Consider the following 19,396-nt stretch of genomic DNA (forward strand, 5'->3'; position numbering starts at 1 on the left):
TCTTAAAACCTTGAGGATCTTCGTGAATAAAACAACAGTATGTGTGTCTTAGAGTGGGAGATGCTATGACTCTGTGGTTTCTTGGTGTCGGGCAGACGTATGTGGCTGGCAGTTGTAATTAAGGTAGTTTTCATTGCTTCTAAGGAAACATGATGGAGGGAAAAGCCTGAAAAAAAAATCCTTTGGAACTTTGTTGTTTTAAATTTAAACAGAGAATAATTGACATGGAGTGTTATCCTGCAGGTCTACGTCTCAGTCACTCTCCTGTGCTTCTAATTTCCAGCATTTTATTCAGAGACTCAAGTCCTGAGGAAAAGGTAGAGTTGCTGGTTCATTTGTGCACAGGGTTTTACTAGAGTTTATTCATTTCTAGAATCAGTTGTCTCATGTCTGTCTGCATCTGGGATACTCTTGTTGGGTATGAAACAGAGGCTTCTGACACTTCCTCGTGTATTTTCTAACTGAACAAAATAAATCCTAATGGACTCTTTTGTGATAACTAGGAGAGTGTAATCCACTGGGATTTTCTCTACTTTTATCATAAATAGTGTCTTGACTGGAGGTTATGTTTAATGGGGTCTCATTCGTACATGGCAAGGCATTGTTTATACTGTGCCTTCCAGTGTAAAATCCTGAGTATTCTGGAAAAATAAGATCTTCATTTTTTAAACTTATGATTATGGATAGATTATATTACTAACTATAATTTTTCAAAAAAGTTCATAGACCTGTCTCTGTTTTGGTTTTGTCCGATCAATTACATCTTAGCTGAAAATTTGAGCAAATTTACTGCTTATAGGGAAGTTTGTTTAGAACATGGTTAGATTTTTTTTTTAATGAGAAATATGTTTTTTCACCTATATAATCAGCTCCTATACTCATTAACTTATTCACAGCAATGGTGGTAGCAACTGAATGTTCTCTCAAGGTATGATTACATTTATCTATGAAATCTTGTAACTCTTTGATTTCCTTGCACAATCTTAGGTAAGAGTTCTAAGGAGAAGGTAATGGGAACAGAAAGAGGAGGGAATAACATCTGAATGCACAATATCTGACTTCTCATGAGGTAAAAGTGATAGGTAGTTCCTTTCCATTATAAATTATCAATATGTGTTAGCCTTCCGGAAAAGGGGGTTCCTCACTGATACGTAGAAGTAGTTTCTACATCACTGATAGAAATTCACATAAATTGAGGGGCTACTTCAAAAAGTATATGATAGAATTTAGGGAAGATAGTCCATTCACAGTGGTTGATGGAGTTCTCCAATAAGCAGGCTCCCAAATGGGAGGCGTTGGTCCACATAGCAGTCCCTTAGTAGCCTTGTCACGGCCTATCAGTAATTGGCTGTGATTTTTAGAGCACAAAAAATGATAGGGTATTTATTGAGCCTGTTTGTGCTTCCTGAAAGTCTTGGTTAGTAATGAAAAATGTGAACAAGTCACATGCAAAGAAACAAAGATTTTGCAAACAGTGTCCATTGACAGCAGTGAGTACAACACAGTTTAAGGCAGAATTCAGTTTCCAGATTAGTTTTTCTCTTCCAGGTGAGTCATTGTTGATTCTGAGATGCAAAAAAGAATAGTGATAGAATTAATAAAAAGTACTGTTCCGTGGGAATCTAAATGGATTTTAAATATTGAGGTGAGTTTCCTATATTCTTAGACAGTTCATTATATAAAAAGTCTCAAGTTAATACAGAAAATATTTCCAGTTTGAGATTCTTGCTTTGTGTTTTGTACAAATCCAAGTAGCCAGCCTCTAGAACTAAGAAAGCTTCCTTTCCACTGTGACTTGAGTGTTGAGGCCATTTGTGGGCAATTTCCTTGAAAATATGTTTACATGATGGAGTGTTTTGCTTTGAAGTCAGTGCTGAGGACCTGAGGCTGTGAACTTAGGTGTGGAAATGGGAAAGAATCGTGTCAAGTGGGATGAAAGAGGAGTTGGCTGAAATTGTAGCTTTTGGAGGTGAAAGATTTGAGAATTCTGGTTTTTCCTACATAATTCAATCTAATATATCTAATTAAGTTGCTTAATTATTTAGGAAATGTTTGTTTCAGGCTGAGACATAGTGGTTGTTGCTCTTGTATCTTAATGGCAAATAGGGTCTTTAGGAACCTGAATATGGTTTGTTTCACTTTTGTGGTTTTATAGAAGACTTTTCAAACTTTTGGTGAAGAAGATCAACTTTGGCCTAGGTAGAGGGCTTCATCTTGGGATGATACAAATATTCTGTTATGGTCACACAACAATGTGAATGTACTTAATGCCACTGAATTGAACACTCAGAAATGGTTCAGGTGGTAAATTGTATGAAAGATCAACTTTGGGGTGAATCATGAGCACTGAGGTACTTTCTCTTGAGCGGGTGGGTCGGAGCTTGGATCCTCTGTGTGAAGCACAGGGTGATTCATCTTCCTTCTGCTGCTCCGTGTCTCACGGGTCTGAACATGACTTACAAGTAGCCCTGTCACGTGATGCCTCAGCTGTGCCTTCCACAGGCGAGACCATAGGTCCTGAGTGTGTGTCCCAGACAGGCTGCCTTTGACCCGTGAAGGGTCTGGTCTTAGTCCTTGGACTAGGGATCCCCAACCTCCAGGATCTGATGCCTGAGATGACCTGAGGCGGAGCTGATGGAATAACTATAGAAATAAAGTGCATAATAGATGTAATGTAATGCGCTTGAATCATCCCCAAACCATTCCCCACCCCCTCCCCCATCCGTGGAAAAATTGTCTTCCACAAAACCAGACCCTGGTGCCAGAAAGACTGGGGACAGTTGCCTTAGATGGTCTGATTCTGTATCAGTTTGTCCATGCTGTTCCTTTGGACTCTTCATGCCCTTTGGGAAAAATCAAACTTAGGCAGGAGTGAGCTTAATAAATTGTTTTGCTGGGGTGACACAGTGGGCTGGGGTTCTGCCCCTGAGCTTGCTGATGTTACAGTTACCCCCCCACCTATCACGACACAGCCTGCTCGGCTAGCACAAATAATTGGAAGTTATGAGAATGACCGATTTTGTAGTAAAGCAGCCATGGTGCTTAACTGTGCAGAGTTTCATAACAACAACTCAGTAGTGAAGTGTCCAGTGGATTAAGCACGTGGCAGTATTTGATGTTTGAGATGAATTTATAGCTCCACAGGGAAAACAGAATGATTGTGAACCAAGTTGTGTATAGGAACTGGGTGGAAAGATTTTGAGTTCTTTCCATATATTCTGTGGCACTGGTCTTTGTGTTTGCCAACGTGTGGCATGATGTCCATGAAGACTCAGTGTGACTCTCACCTTGGGTTCCTCCCGGTGATGTGCTGACTGGTGCTTAACTGCCGGCCTCCCATGCCCGGTATAAGGGTGGCAGGAAGCCTGGCCCGTGTCTGGGGTGCATACACCACACCTGGGTACTGGACGTGGGTTGAGGAGGGACCTGATCGTCCCCAGGCCCCAGGGGCTGATGAGCCTGGCGCCAGTGTGCTCCTGGCTCTTGCCCTCGCTCCTGTATCTGACTCCTGAAGGGTTCATTCAGGATGCGGCCAGCAGGCGCTCATCCATTCCCTTGTGTGTGTTGGCAAAATAAAATGTGGGGTTAAAGCAAGCACCTTTGTAACGGAGCTTAATGTTAAGAAGCCTCCATAGGCCGAGTAAGCACTCTTGCATTTCTATTAGAATGCTGAACCCGTGTGCTCTATCAGGCAGGATTTGGATGCCTGTGGGCACTGGACCCAGTTATATGGTGTCGAGCTGCAAGCAGGGCTGTTGACGTGTAGACAGCTGCTGGGAAGTTTGCATATTGAGGTCAAAGGCAAGGGGGATGTAATGGTGGAAATAGTGGAAACGTTTGCTCTGGGGAGTCCTAAACCCCCTAAGTTACTTTTTAGCCGAAGGTTATAAAAAGCCTTTAATGTCACGATGGACAAGTGAAGGGAAATCAGTGAGTGAGCTGCTCTCCCTGCCACAGACATGCCTGATGGAGAACTTGTCCCCGATGGCAGGTCCTGTGCGAGTCTGGCAGTGAGTGTGACTGTGGAGGCAAAACCCTGCTTCGTTCTCTTCCACTTGACTTGTGTGCGGTTCTCAGATCTGTGTAGACAGTGATGTCTGCAGTGTGAATGGTGGGTGTTACACCTTGTGTTTTTGCTGTCTCTAGTTCATAAGGCTTTCTCACGTTCCTTCCGGCGAGCCCTCCAGCTTCCTCATGAGACGGGAAACAGCGCCCCTGCCTGCAGATCAGCGCAGGGATGAGCCCTGGCGAGTGTCAGCGTTGCTGAGGGTCTTGCCGAGACCCAGATGCGGATTCTCACTCTGAGTCAGTTTGTGATTCCATTATGACCTTTAGTAAGTCTTTAACCTTCCCAGTGTCTCCTTCCTGTGAAACAGGGTGAAAGCACAGAACAGGGAGGACTGGGAACCCTGATGGGTTGGGGTTCCATCAGGGTGGGGGGCGGGAAGCTGTCCACAGGGCCCCTGGGGCTTCAGGGCGCAAGATGGGCAAGCACATCAGGTGGGTCAGTTGCTGGAAAGATGTTTAGCGAAGTGGAGCAGTTACTTACCTGGGAGGCCTCATGTTTCAAAACGCCAGGTGAATGGTCTTGTAACTAGGTTAAAAAAAAGATGTCTTTGGAAGACCAAATCCTTCAAGTGAGACTTTACCCAGAGACTGAAATTATTTATAATACCTTTTTTTCTTTCCAAAAAGAATGGTGGTTGTGGGAACGGGGTGCCAGATGATGTGATTCATAAACCAAGAATAACTCAGGCGGGGCCGAGGGAGCAGGGGGAGGAGGCGGGTGTCTCAGCCCTGACGGCACTCTTCCTCCAGCCCGAGCCTTGATGACCGGCCACCCCGATCCACCGACAGGAGACGGAAACAGTTCTGTGCTTGAAGGGCTTTATTTTGTGCACTGAAAATGGCCTCATGAGAAGACTGTTCATGCTTGTTAACTGCTGCCCGAGTGAAAGGCTGTGAGTCCGTCGTTTTGTCCTATACCAGAATTGTCCTACACCATGTGGCTCATCTTCACCTCAGGGCTCTCACAGCCTGGTGGCATCTTGGCACCACATGGGAAGGTCAGTGCTGCGGGAGGCCAGGACCCGGATTCAGCCCCTGCTCTCCCGGAGCAGGTGCTTCTGTGCAGGGCAGACCTCGAACCCTGTCCACCCTGGGCTGGTGATGCACTTCCTCAGGTCAGTGGTCTCTGCCAGCCAGGCAGGTCTGTGGCTCAAGTCTGAGCATTCTGCAGCAGCGCCTGTGCTGAGAGGTTTCCTGGGTGAACCTGGCAGCTGACGTCGGACTTAGTGACGCCCAGCTTGTGGGGCAGGCTGTGGGCCGTGGGCTGTTTATCTCCTAGATTCTGGGTGGATCCAAGACCACTTCTTCAGGCAGATGGTCAGCTTTGTCTGCAGGGCTCCCAGGGCCCACACTGGGGGTGGGGAGGAGCACCTTCTGCTGGCATCCCTCCCGGGACCTCTTGTGGAGCCCTGTCCCATGTAGAGCGAACCTGCTTCCCAAGAAGACCTTCCCCAAACCTCTGTTCTTTTTCTTTATCATCATGCCAGGATGGTACCTACAAGGTACACATTTCTTTTGTGCAGTAAGTTGGTCAGTGTGGATAAAACTACCAAGTCAATTGACAGCGTGACCGTGTCCTGACTTCTGGGGACAAAATCTTGGTCAGTGTTGTGTCTGAAGCCATGGAGAACATGCACAGCTAAGGGCGAGGTGCGGGATTCATCTAAAACCTCACTGAGTTCTTTCAAGCTCTAAGCTCTTCTAGACCTTGAATCTCAGTCTCTTCTGAATTCTCCGAGTATTCTATGTGTTTATGGGATGTTCAGAAATGTCAGACTTAAGGCTGATTCATGTCAATGTATGGCAAAAACCACTACAATATTGTAAAGTAATTAGCCTCCAACTAATAAAAATAAATGGAAAAAAAATAAAAAATAAAAATCATTTGGTTGCCAGGGGCCCTTAAAATTCTGAGCATTGGTCCCTTCTCATCAGCCTTCACTCGGAATTAGGGCCCATGGAGTTGTCTGAAACCTCTGTCAGGAGTGGGCCTTTATACCATCCCTGTTTAATTAGGTTCCATGGCTTGAGTGTCACACGATCCCTTGTGAAAGATGATAAGATGACATCTCTGCTCAGAGCTGCCAGCTAGATGCCACTCAGATGAGAAGTCTGCTCTGTCCTTTGACCTGTGACCTGGTGACCGCCTCTGGGGGGTCATGGTGCCTGTATCCCCAGAGGAGGCGCTGCTCAGGAAGGGTGGACCCCGAGTTCCTGGTGTGGGAGGGGCCCCGGAAGTTACTCCAGCCTCACAGAAGTGCTTGTTTTGAGGTTAAAGGCAGCTTTAATATTTGCCAAAAACAACATTTTAAAATAATGCCAGAAAAAAAATAAAATAATGCCAGGAAATCATTTTTATTGTAAAAATACTCGGTGTTTAAAGTTTAAAGCTTTTAAGAAATATGAGTTTATTTCATCTTGTGTAAAAACAATCATTTTTTTCAGGTTTTAAAAGTAAGTAAAAAATATTTCTGAGCTCTGCCTGAATACACAGGTGCAGGATTGTGTGTGAGTGTGTGTGTCTGAGGTGCTTTCATTACCTGCAACCACAGACCACAAACAGGTGGAACGGTTTTACTGTGTATTTTAATTCCCTCACTTTAAAGTTTGATGGAAGCCCCAGGTGAAGACAGTGATCGATGTTTTCATTGAGAGTTTGCTTATTTAGCAGTGCAGTTTCACTGCTAAGCAGGCATTTGTGGGGCACGTAAATCGAGCTGCAAACACTTGATTTATAGCACGGTCCTCTTGGCACAAGCTACAGTTAACATGCAGGAGTGTTGAGGACTCAGACACAGCCAGTGAGAGAGAAGGGGTGCTTCCTGAGGCTGACTGCTGTGGGCCCTGCCATGCCTCCGCAGGTCCTGGGGGCTGGGGGGAGCTGGCGCCGGGTGGTCCCATGTGTGCATCCAGCGGGCACTGCTGGGGTGACGTGTGGAGAGCCCAGCACCAGGACACATTCACCACGCCCGCCCTCGGGAGCCTCCCGTTTATTCCTCATTCATGTCCACCACCAATGGGATGGAAACTTCCCACTTTATACCCAGTTCCTCACACTGATGCTCACATTCATGGTGTTTGATAAGAAGGACACGTGGTGACTTGAATGCATCTTCTTAAAGGTGTCTGTCGGTAGGATTCCCTGGGGCCAGGACTGCCTCTTACTGATTTGGTGCCCCCAGCACAAATACACAGTGGACACTGATAAAAGTGATTTTAAGTTGAGCTGAACTGAATGTGCGCCTTTATTGGTGACTGGTGTCCTGTCACTGGAGAAGTAGCATAGGGGAAAAGCATAAGCAGCTAAGGGGAGAGGTTGCAGAGAGTGGTTTTACAACCAAAGTTAAACACACGAAGCTGAGGGTCTGAGGTTTGTTGGACACACATCTGAGTAGTGTAGCTGCTGTGTGTAAGGGACTCCAGGGTCGTTCAAGCAAATGTTCCCTTACAGAGGGATGACCCGTCAGTTCCTGGAATAGACCGGTGACTCTGTGGACCGTGCGGAGAGCTCTGTGTAATGAAATCACAGTGTCAGGCCTGCCTTGATGATGACAGAGGGCATAAACAGCAGTGCTTGCACGTCAGAAGGGGCCCCCGTGGAGACAGCCCTGGTGTTCACTTAGGGCAATGTGTTTGAGTGTCCCACTGGGTCCAGGTCAGCCTACACGCACAGCTCATGGAGTGGTGAGCGTGGGCTGTCTCAGTTGTGGGTAGGAAGACAGAAGGACGCTGTCTGTGGATGGTGGGCCAGGAGCCAGCAACCAGGTAGCCTCAGGGATGGACACAGAGACAGCTCTGAGGCACCACTGGATTCTCCACGTGAAGGACAAGAAACCCTGTGGTCTCCGTCTGAAGGTGTGGCCGGCGGGGTTCCCCAGTGACAGAACAAGAGGGTGTATGTGTGTGTATAAATGCATGTATCTTCATATAGAGAGACTTAGATTTCTTGTGAGGAACTTTGGCTCATGTGATTGTGGGGGCTGACATGGCCCATGATCTGCAGCCTCGTGACCCAGGAGAGTCTGTGTCGCAATTCAGGTCCAAAGGTAGGGACACCCGCATCCCAATTTGAAGTCAGCAGGCAGAGAAGTCTCCCTTGAAGTCTTTGTGTTCCATCCAGGCCTTTGGCTAATTGGAGGGCCCCACACCCACCCCAGGAGGGTTGATCTGCTTTACTTAGCTCACCAGTTCAGATGACAGCCTCATTCAGGTTGTATGTGGTACATACATGTGCTGTAGGCTGCACAGTGTGTGTGTGTACATGGTACAAACAGGTGTGGTGTGCACATGTGTATGTGTGGTAGATGTATGTGCGCATGTATGTGGCACACACATGCCATATGCGGCATGACACGTGTGTGCATGGCTGGTGCATGTGTGCTCACAGTGGATGCATGTGTACACGGTTCTGCGTGTGCACATCTCCGCATGGGTGACAGAACGTTAGTGAGCCCGAGTCGGCAAGGCACCCTGGTGACCGGCTGCTCCCTCCTCCTCCTGTTCCAGGTGAGGAGGCTGAGCCTGCTCAGGTGTCTCTGAGCCAGAGCAAGGCTGCCTGCAGCCCAGGGTCTGAGCCGCCCCAGCCCGAGGACACGCCGTCACTCTCTGGCTCTCCTCCCAGCTGCCCGGCCTCCCGGGGGCCAGCAGCAGCACCCCGCAACCCCAGGGGTTCTGTATGCGCTTCCCATGCGTGTCACTAAGGCGGCCTTCCATGCTGCCATTTTTATTATCCCAACTTTAAAGGTGAAATGGAGACTCTGAGAATTTAAGTAAATGTCAAAACAGTCATAAAATAAGTAGCAAAATTCAAACATTAAGCTGGGTCTTCAGGTTCTAAGTCCCCTGGTCTTTGCAAGGCTCTCACAAACTTCATTTAAATTCCAAGCATTCTTACTGCTTTAATGCAGCCGCAGGCATTTTTAATTTTAAAGAGGAAGCTCACGATTCCCTTATACTTGTGGCTTTTCTTTTATTGGCTTTCAGGGGCCTGGCAAGCGCACTGCTCAGACTCATGCACACACCAGTGACACGCTGGGCGGCCCCTCACAGGATGACGGCCTGGGTCCCTCGGGCAGAGCCCGCACCCATCCTGGGTGCCAGGCTCCCCGGCAGGCCTTGCTGCCCCTCCACAGGCTGACTCGCAGGGCTTCTGAACGTGACTTTCTCAGGACGGGCTCCTTTGCTTCTGCCCTGCTCACTCTTCCTCGGCCTCCGAGGTTCAGCCTGTGGTTCCCACTGCTATTTCCTTCACGTCTTCTCCCTGCGGCCCCTGCAGAGGAATGAACCCAGGGCCTGGGGCACCCCGCAAGAGGGCCCTTCTCCGTGAAATCCCAAGGCCAAGTGGGATGCAGGTGGAGCAGACCTGGGCTTCACCCCAGGTGCCCTCAGAGCCAGGATCCCGACTCGACCGGCCCGGCACCCTGCCATCCAGGCATCTCGTGCGGCGCCGAGGAAGCAGGTGGCCCAGCTGGCAGCAGCCAAAATCCTCCGAGTCCTGGTCAGGCCTGCAGCCCTCTTCCCGCGCGCTCACCTTCCTGCGGATCCCAGGCGTCTGCTCTGTCTCCTCCGCCCTCGCTGACCTCCCTTCTCACCTGCGCCCCACACCCAAAGAACTCACACTCCTTAGCACCTGGAGGGCCCTCTCGAAGAAGCATCCTGGACCGTCGCAGGCAGAAGCCAGCACATGGGTGCTCCAGCACACGTGTTCATCTTGCTTCAGGAGCAGATTTTGTCCAGGCCCCCGGTGCCCTGAGTTCTCTGCAAATGTGGGGAGCCTCAGATCTCCAGGGAATTTAAAAACCATCACAAGGTGGCTACTTCCTGCTCCCCCCCATTCCTGAGTCTTTCCAGGAGGCAGGAGGGAGGTGGGGGCCTCCTTTGAGACTCCTGTGAAGGCCCTGCTTCCTGGCTAAGTCTCCAGAGACCCAGGGAACCGATACAACCCACATACCAGCAACCTGGAGGCAGTTGCACACAGCCCTGCTCCCTCAAGAGGCAGGTCCTGGCGATCCAGGTCTGGCAGGTCCTGGTGACCCTGGTCCAGGGAGTCCGTGCAGCTCAGAGACTTAGTTCTTCCCTCTCCGTGTGTCCTGCACTTGCGTGTCTGTCTGGCTGCAGGACTCCCCTTCTTTCACTACCCCATCCCGGTGAGATCCCTTCTGTGGTCTTCCTTGGGGACTCCGCCCTGCCGTCCTTCAACCCGCACCCTGGAGCGGTCCGCACACTGCAGTCAGCACCTTTCCCAGAGGGGTTTCCAGGAGCAACGCTCCCCTCCCGTCACACAGTACACTGGAGACTCCTCTGCACATCCCTTCACGTCCTTTCTGACAGTGAAAGGACCGTCCTTGTGGCCAGCGTCCCTTACTGTCGCAGTTTACACTCAGGCTCATCTCCAGCCCGCGTGTGGCTCCAGGGCTGCGTGCAGGCCTCTCCACGGCCGGGGGCCGCAGGAGGCTTCTGTCCCTGCACAGGCCTGGCTCTGCCCCGGGGTCTCCTCCGTCAACATGGACGGCCTGCTGTCCTTCACCTCTGGGCCTTTGCGTGCGGTTCCTCCATGACCTAGATCACCTCTGTCTGCCTGGCCATCTCCTCCTCATCCAAGACAGATCCTTGTCCTCTGAACCTTTCTCTGCAGAGCGTCCTCTGGTGGGGCCACGGGTATCCCCCATCACACCAGAGCTGTCACCTCACACACCTGGCACACACGGTGACGATCAGAGAGCAGCCGTGACGGCCAGCAGGGAGGATGGCTCCGCTGGCTCCTCTCTTTAGGGAGGTGAGAGGCCATGTGGCTCAGAGCTGTGCTGGTGGTACTTCTGCAAATGCTGTAAAAGAAGGTACCAGAATTTTCACGTGAGACTCAGCAATCTTAGTTTTTGACCCAATGCAGACACATCATGTGGTCTTGTTTGATTGAAACGCACAGTGAAATCATGACACAAAGGCAGGCCAATCCATTCCTTCATCACATGGAAAACCCATGTCATCATGGAAGGAAAATAACAGAGTTCTGAGATGTGAAAACAGAACCTGATCCCAGCCCCTGACGCACTGCGTCCTGTCTGCGACGGGACAGTGACCTGGTGATGCTGCTAAATGCACCACATCCTGACCGTGACAGGACGCTGCCCTGCTGATGCTGCCAAACACGGGGAGGGGGGCACAGATGCTCAGGGCACCTGCACGGACAGTGCCGCCAGCAGTCCCACGGGAGATCAAGGATGCCCTGGGGGCTGGATCCAAGCCGCCTTGTCCCCCGTGAGCGACCTTGGGACCCACAGCCTGGACCTCGCCCTCGCTCTGGACTCAAGCCTCCAGAGTCACTGAGTCACAGCAGCCTCCTTGGTTTCTTGATGGAGGCTCCCAGCTGCCAGCCCCTTCCCTGGAGGCTTCTTTGTGGTCCAAGTCACCAGACACAGCCTGACCTTCCTCGTGGCCTGGCTTTCAGGGGTCCCATGATGGGGAGTCAGCCCCCAAGGGCTCGTCATCTGAGGTATCAGCGCTGGCCCAGTATGGCTCTGGCCAGTGGGCTACACCCTCAGGGCTGAGGCCATGCTGGATAATTAGGGACCACCCAGCAGGGGCACCCCAAAGGACACACCAGTGCCCTGGAAACCGAGTCTGCTGTGTCAGGCACCCCAGCCTGACCGTCGGATTCACAGGCCCCTTGTGGTCTTCTTCCTGGCCAGTAATCATCCGCTCCTGTCCCTGGGCTCAGGGGGCTGCCTGCAGCGGTAGTTCCAGATGGTTTCCTTGTCTGTCACACCAGTTCACCCTCTGCTCGAGTTGGACAGCGTCTGGGCTGGGCATCCTGCAAGCTGCAGGAGCTGGGTCAGCCCCACTGACCATGGTCAGCACTGCCAGGCACAGGCACTTTGAACTTGGGCACTGGCATTGGCTTCAAAAGGTGGTGCAGGGAGTTTCTTCATTTATCTTTTGGGGGAAGGTGGAGGGAAGACTTCAGGTGGGGCTTTGAAAACATGTCCATTAATGCTCCTCACTCCCCCACCCCAATTGTGTCTGTTGATTCTGGCATTTTGGTTTTTCTCCTGTATTTTGTAAGCCAGTATGTCCCATTCAGTAATCATAGCTTTACAGTCTGGCACAGCTATTTCTTATTCTCATGCAGACCTTCGTGAGAAAGGAATGGTTACAGTGGAGCATTTTGAGGTGCATTTTTGACAAAGTGAATTTTCACATAATGTGACCAGACAGGTGCATCCTGTTCAGGAGGGGTCAGTGTGAAATCTTGAATTTTTACAGAAGTTTAAAATAGCTTCACACAACCCGAGCCTTTTGTTGCAGTTATTTACCAGGAGCAGCCTACCACAGCCTGCCCGGGGACAGGGCATTTAATCACCCGCTGCCCCACAAGCACTTGGTGGCTTGCGAGCCGGCTGTCGGGGGGCAAGGAGGGTCACAGCCCTACCTTGCCCACCCAGCCCGGCTGTCCATTTTGCAGGAATCGGGCATTAGGCAGTTGTTTCTGAACCAGGATTGTACAGCTCATCCGCAGCCTGGTTTCTGGTGGTCCGAGAACGTTCCTGTGGGCGGATGAATGCAGGTGACCCAGCCAGCCAGCACCCGCCGTGTTTTCATAGCCCACAGTTCACAGAGCAGCGTCCTGAACCTGCTGCTCCCTGGGTCTGAGTCTCAGCTTTTCTTGGGAGGCGGCCAGGCTGAGATGTGGCCTGACACTCTTGCCCACACCCACTGACCAACAGGCTGACCTCAGCCCTTCTCTCTGTCCATTTCCAGGTCTGAGTCACTTGCTTAGAGGCTAGGAAGTCATCAGCTCGAAGGAGCAGACGTCAGATTTCAAGACAGCTCGTTAGCAAACTATAAAAACTGCTTTTGAAAACTCCAGTAAACCTCCAAGAGTGTGTCCCCCTGGAGAGTGCTTTTCTTCTTGTTGCTTTTCTCTCCCACAAGCTCTGATAGAACAAAATAATAGCAGCCATCACCATTTATGGAAATTTGCTCTATTTCTAATATTCAAAGAGCTTAAATTCCAATCTGCCACCAGTGGTGAAAAGCTAGACGCCGTGACTCACCAATATTTTTTTCTTTTTGCAGCTTTTTGATTGAGATGAGCCCTCTAGCATTGGTGAAATGGCAGCCATGCATTTACATCAGTTTTCATTATGCATTCTGATGCCATAGCCACAGAGTGCGGCCTCACCCCTCTCCCTCTGTCTTCTCATTGCACGGTCACCCAAATCCCCAGCACTGAGTTCGCACGGACAGGGTTGGTGCTGCGTGGCCTGGGGTCCTGGCTGGAGGGCAGGGCGGGGCGGGCCGGTGCAGCACCTGCTGCAGGGTTTGCCTCCCCCTCTCTTCCTGGTTCATCTGAAGCTCTGCTTCAGCCTCTGTAACCCCACGTAACCTTGACTCCTCCCGCACGAAGGGAAGGGTAACACGAAGCTCATCCAGACTCACCTTTGGAAAGTCTGGCTCTTTCCCTCCCCGCCTGGCGGGAACAGAGAAGGTGTGTCAGGAGGCCCGGCCACGTCATCCAGAGCAGCCAAGAACGGCCCCAGAATCTGCAAACCACGTCTCCTCGGCTGGGCGTGTCGCAGTTGAAGTTCATAGGAACCTTGTTCCACTTACAGATGGCGCCTTCGCAGCCCACCGGGCACCAAAGGTCTTTCACCCCCATGTCTTCATCTTTCTTTTTCCAAACAAGCTTTCACCATATTTCACAGTCAGGATGGTTCCAGCAAATCCCACTTCTGACGCTAACTGTGCCCAGCTCCTCACGGCCAGCCCCGGGGCTGGTGGCTTCCTGAGGACTTGCAGCCTGTAGTCTTACGCAGATGAGACTTACTCCCGGGAAAGGGTACAGCATGACAGCGCCCAGGCGCACAGGGGCCAACCAGAGAGACCGGGCGCATTCCCATGGTCCTTCCCCCAGGGAAGCCCCACAGCAGTGAGTCAGGACGCGGCATCAGGGGTGCTCGCCTGCCCGTGGAGTCCAGGTCGGGTCGGCTGCCCAGTGCCTGTGTGAGGACGGCGGCCACTGAAATTCCAGACCCCCAGACAGAGAGGAGGGCTGAGGCCAGCCTGCTGGTCACTGGGTGTAGGCATGGCTGCCAGACCACCGCCCCCTCCCCCACTGTTCACACTAAGGGCTCAGGCAGAGTGAGCCTCTCGTAGAGTTCCGGGGTGTTTGCCGCAGTTGACAGGGTGGAGCTCTTCCCCAGTCAGGTCCGCAGACGTCCTTAAAGGCCAGGTTTGCAGGTGAGCCTTCCTGAAGACAGCAGCCCCAGGCTGCTGCGTCCTCTCTCTCTGCACAGTGTGCAATCAAGAGAAAAATTTTAAGGAAACATTTGCAGTTGTGGGTTTTTTTGTCCTCGGTCTTTGAAATCGAGTGTGTACTTTCACTGAGTTGGGCTGCCCTTGTGGCTTAGCTGGCAAAAAATCTTCCTGCAGTGCAGGAGACCTGGGTTTGATCCCTGGGCTGGGAAGATCCCCTGGAGAACGGAACGGCTACCAACTCCAGTATTCTGGCCTGGAGACTCCCATGGACTGTATGGTCCATGGGATTGCAAAGAATTGGCCAAGACTGAGCGGCTTTCACGTCACTTTCCCTTTGGGGCAGCACAGATTCCCAGGGCCACGGCCGCTGGGGTGACTGTGTCCGGGTCTGAAAACAGGGTGGCTGTAGGGGGTGTGCTTCCTGACAGGGCTTCCCACGTCACACACAAGGTCATGTGAAAGAACTAGTAATACATTTGGAGTTAATACATTATGTAGTGAAAGTTATCCATGGATTAAAGTGGCCAGAAGTTAATGGAACTGTATGAATTCTCTAAATGTGCTTAAATTTCTCACTTAAACTCCAGGAAGTTAACCTTGGCATCTGTTTTTCTGTGTTGAAAACACTGACATCTCCCTGCAAATGTTTAAGGTTGCAAATATAAACAAGCACAACTTGACTTTTACCCTCTGTGATTTGTTTGGGCTTGGATGACGCTTGGTACTGACCTAGTCAGGAAGGTGAGAGGTGCGACTGTGGGTAAGGAAGCACTTGCTGCTGGTCTGTGGGCTGGTCTCCAGTCCTTTCTGGGTAGAGCCTCACATCCTCCGTACCCGGGGCAGAGCCCCTTCTCTACGACTCCCCCCACTCCATGTCTCATTTTGGAAGTTTCTTTGGGGGCTGCTGATGGAAGCTTATGTTACAGAAATTGAGGATTCAGTGCATACCATGCACTCTCGCAGTGTGACTCCTGCTCACCTGACTGACCTCTCGGCGTACGAGGCCTGCTGCACAGCCAAGGCCTCCGTTCTGTGCTCCCGCCTCCCCAGGCGCTGGCTTCTTCCTCCTGCACGTCTCCCCCTGAGCCCCACGCACAGACTCCATCCGTTCTCCCCGCCTGGGTTGGAAGCAGGCTTCTGTCTTCTGGTTATTGGCCTCTGAGAGAGAGTGAGTTTTTAGACCATCCTTGAAACTGGCGTCTTTGACCTTGAATAATGTGTAGCATTTCAGTATCTGTTGGAATTTACATTTTCCAAGTTTTCAGTATTGAACTCAGGAAGAAGCGAGGCTCTGGATGCACAGAGCTGTCACCTCCTTCCTCTGCCTTTCTTCTGCCTCAGCCCCAGAGGAGCTGAACATGGCAACACATTTGTTTCTGTAAAAAATTCTTCTCCCAGAAAACCTGCTGAGCAGAACCTTGTGGGCTGTGTGGTTAAGGAATGGGGGTTCTCAGGCATTTCTGGTGCAGCATCTTTGCTGGGAAGTTTATGGCTGGCATCTTTGGGTTTTTCTCCAGGTGTGTGTTCCCTCTTTGTCTCTCTCCCCCCTGGTTTATCGTATGATAGTTGACTGGAACCCACTCCGGTTGTCTTGCTGGGAGAATGCCATGGACAGAGGAGTCTGGCGGGCTACAGTCTATGGGGTCTCAAAGAGTCGGGCACACTCAAGATTCTGTCTGTGATGTGTCTGTGGAAACTCCTCCTGTGCTCCCGTTGAGGACGAGGGGTGTGACTGGGAAAGTGAGATTGGCTTGTGGGGATCAGATAGTTGCTGCTCCCCCAGTGCTCTGTGATCTCTGGGTGCTCGGCTCTCTCATTCTTAAATCGTCAGGAATTACCCCCTGCAGGGCCGTCACCCCTCCCACTCCACACACACACCCTCCCACTGACACCCCCCGCCCCTGCCACCATGGGCCCTTGTACCTGCTCAGACGGCCCCCTGGAAGTCGGCCTAGTCCCGGGGATGTGAAAACAGGACAGCGGCCCCCAGACCCTGGCAGGCCTGTCCAAGCTGCAGGTGGCCTGCGCCTGTGGTGGGGGGGGATCATCACTGCCAGTGTGACCATGGCCTCGTCCCTGGGCAGTGCCTGCTCTGGCCGGACCTGTGACTGTCTGCTGTGGGCAAGTCGATAATGTGTCTCATGCCCTGAAAATTTACTGGGCTTCTCCTGAATAATTTAATGCCTCTCTGTGAATAATGCTTGGTTTTTAGCTCTCACAAGCATGTAAGACAATGAATGGCTAGGTAGGATTTCTTTCTGCTTTTATTTCCAGGTTAAATGAGTTTTAGTGCCATCTCAGTGGAAAGATGAGTGGGCCCTGTTATTATCCTCAACATCAGGAAAGCCAGTCTCCATAAGGGTCTTGGAGAAATTCTGTTAACCCCATGGGTTCCAGACCCAATTTCTTGGCAGAATACGCCGCCTTGATCATACCCAGAGATAAAAAATTATAGGTGTCATATAGCCAGTAATAACTGTGATGTGTTGGAAATTTGGTGTGTTGCATGCAATTTCCTGAATAGTTTACTCAAGTTATTTAACCCTCAAAACCAAGGAAGAACTGGGGATTGGTGATTCTGCACCGGAATTTCAGAGCATCCGCACTTTGGATATTTGGGGTCAAGTCACTGTCTGCCCTGGGACGCCTGTGCCCTGTGGGGTGTTCCGCGGCCACACGCCCAGGCCCTTCCAGCCAGAGATGTCTTGAGACCCCTGTCCCTGTGTGGTTGTGACGAGGGGGGTCAGCCCCAACTGACCAGGAACTACTGACCTAAAGGGCAGGGAGAGGAGGGAAGCACAGTTCAGAAAGGACGCTTGGGGACCCAGGCAAAGCTGCTCCCTGAGGCCCAAGCCCTCCTGTGGATTTGTAGACGCAAGTGACTTCCTGCCAAGCCTGCGCGTGTCCCCAGAGGGGCCGTGGTGTCTGAATGCCCTTTTCCATCACCAGCCTCCCTAGCCTATCAGTGACATCGGTAGCCTGATAAACCCCACCTAAGTAAAAGCAAGGGCAGAAGCAGGAATTGCCTGCCGCCGCCCCGCTCCTGGCCTGGCGAACATGTCGGGCTGGGAGGGGTCTGTCCGGTCCCGGTCTAGCCGTGGAGGAGGCGGCCCCCAGGGGCTCCTGGCGCCGCTGTCCAGCGACCGTCCGCCGCTGCCCCTGAAGGGCTGGGCGGCAGCGCCACCTGCTGGCCGCGGCGGGAGCGGAGCCGCGCTGAGCCGCCCGGGTCTGGGGCGGGGCCTCGGTGCCAGCCCCGCCCCCGCCCCCAGGCGAGCGCTCCTCTGGGCGGTGCCCTCGCTCCCGGCAGACTGCTTCCTCCGGGGAGGCTTCTGTCCTTGGAGTGGCGGCGTCCAGGGGCTAGGGCAGCCCTGCTTTATAGTAAGAAGCCTCGGGTACAGGCTTCCGCCGCATCCTGTTCGGCTCGCTGTGCTGTGGAGAGGCCGCGCGGAGGTTTAGGGTTTGTCACACACGATACGTGACCCTGGGCCCAGCCCAGTCTTGCAACTGTTGATAATTTGGAGATGGAGCCCAGGGTCTCGCCTGCACGGCCCCTCTGTTCCACTTGCTCTGCCCTTGTCGTGCTCACAGGCTGAAGTGTCCACGGGGGCCGTGCTGTGCTTCTGAGGGCCTTGATTCCTGAAAGCAGGCTGTGGCTGCGCGTGCTGACCCCTGACCTGCGGTTGAAGGCCTCCTTATGCCGACTCTCGGCCCGGCCCACGGCACTTTCCACCCCGGGTCACAGGCTGTGATGGGGGCCCCGTCGTCCTGTATGCGCCCGCTCCCTCCTGTCCTCCCGCCAGGGCCCGAGTCCAGGAAGTCCCCAAGTCTCCACTCCCTGCTCCCGCCCCCAGGGCCTTCCTGTCACCCAGCACCTCCTGATACCCAGGCCCTCTGGAGGAGGCTTTGCCCTTGTGTTCACAGCCCAGATCATCTGTCCACCTGCTCTGACTACACTGTCCTCTGCCTGGACGGTTGTCCTGGAAAGCCTGGGGCCCTCAGGATGGTGGCACTCACGTGGTTTGTGAGCTGGTCACCGACTTCCCACCAGCACTGCTCAGGGTTGCTAGGGATGTGATTTGCTTGGATTTAGGACTTTGAGTGCAAAGTTTCAGCCCTGAATCAAGTATATGGGGCGTCCTGACCCTTCTGGCGCTGTGATGCCACTTATGTGTACCTGGGAAAACAGGATCCCTGAAGAGGAAGGAAAGACCACAAGAGGTCTGTGTGCTCCGTGTGGAGGGCCTAGGGCCCTCCTAGGGGATGGCCCAACTTGGGGATGGGTTCTTGTGTCGTCTTAGCCCAGAGTCACCTTAGAAGTCGCTTCATTATTCACTCATCAAACACTGACTCACCACCATCTGTTGGGTGTGGCCTGGGTCCTGGGGTCACAGCAGGGGCAGAGCCAGTTTCCACGCATAAGAGGTGGGACGATCAACCTTCAATGGGTGTGTTCCAGAAAGGCCCCACCTGGGCTGTACTGGAGGAGAGGCCAGGATGAGCAGGACAGGATGGGGCTTGCAGTGTTCCAGTGGCAGGAATGGGGTTAATGTGGAAATACTGGGCCCCTGGTCTGTGCCCTGAGGGTGTCCTGCTGGCCCCCAGACCTCACGGTGAAGGGCCAGCACCTGGTCCTCGGTGTCTTGAGCTGCCAGCCTCCATGCCGATGGGGCCACACTCAGGGAGGGCCTGCGCCAGGTCTCTGCAGGGGCCGAGGCATCAGTGAGGAACTTCAAGGCTTCCAGGCCCAGGCCTCTCCTTCAATGTGCAGGCTCTTGGTCGATGAAACCATCAGTCACTTTCTGTCACACTATTGCTTTAAAAAACAAAAACAAAAAAGAGAAGAAAAGGGAAAAAGAGAAGACTGACTAATGGCAGGGGTTCCCACCTGCAGAACCCTGGCCAGAGGTTGAAGTCGTGTGCTTCTTCCTAATCCTGCCAGCAATCTGTCAGGGAGCCGATGCCGGCGGCCTCTTACACATTTGCTTTATGAGGAGCTGGAGGGGCAGTGACCAGCGGTGCCAGGCCTGGCGCAGAGCTCGGCTGACAGCTGGGAAGAGGCAGCCCGTGGAGG

At 52.3% G+C, this 19,396-nt stretch overlaps 1 protein-coding gene across 1 annotated transcript in view; it reads left to right on the top strand.

Annotated features, from left to right (window-relative positions):
- Window positions 1-19,396, top strand: part of DLGAP2 (DLG associated protein 2) — a 590,155-nt gene that overhangs the window by 181,681 nt on the left and 389,078 nt on the right. The gene's annotated exons all lie outside the window — the stretch shown is intronic.

The sequence above is a fragment of the Cervus canadensis genome, chromosome 31, assembly GCF_019320065.1.
Source record: "Cervus canadensis isolate Bull #8, Minnesota chromosome 31, ASM1932006v1, whole genome shotgun sequence".
NCBI classification, from domain to species: domain Eukaryota; kingdom Metazoa; phylum Chordata; class Mammalia; order Artiodactyla; family Cervidae; genus Cervus; species Cervus canadensis.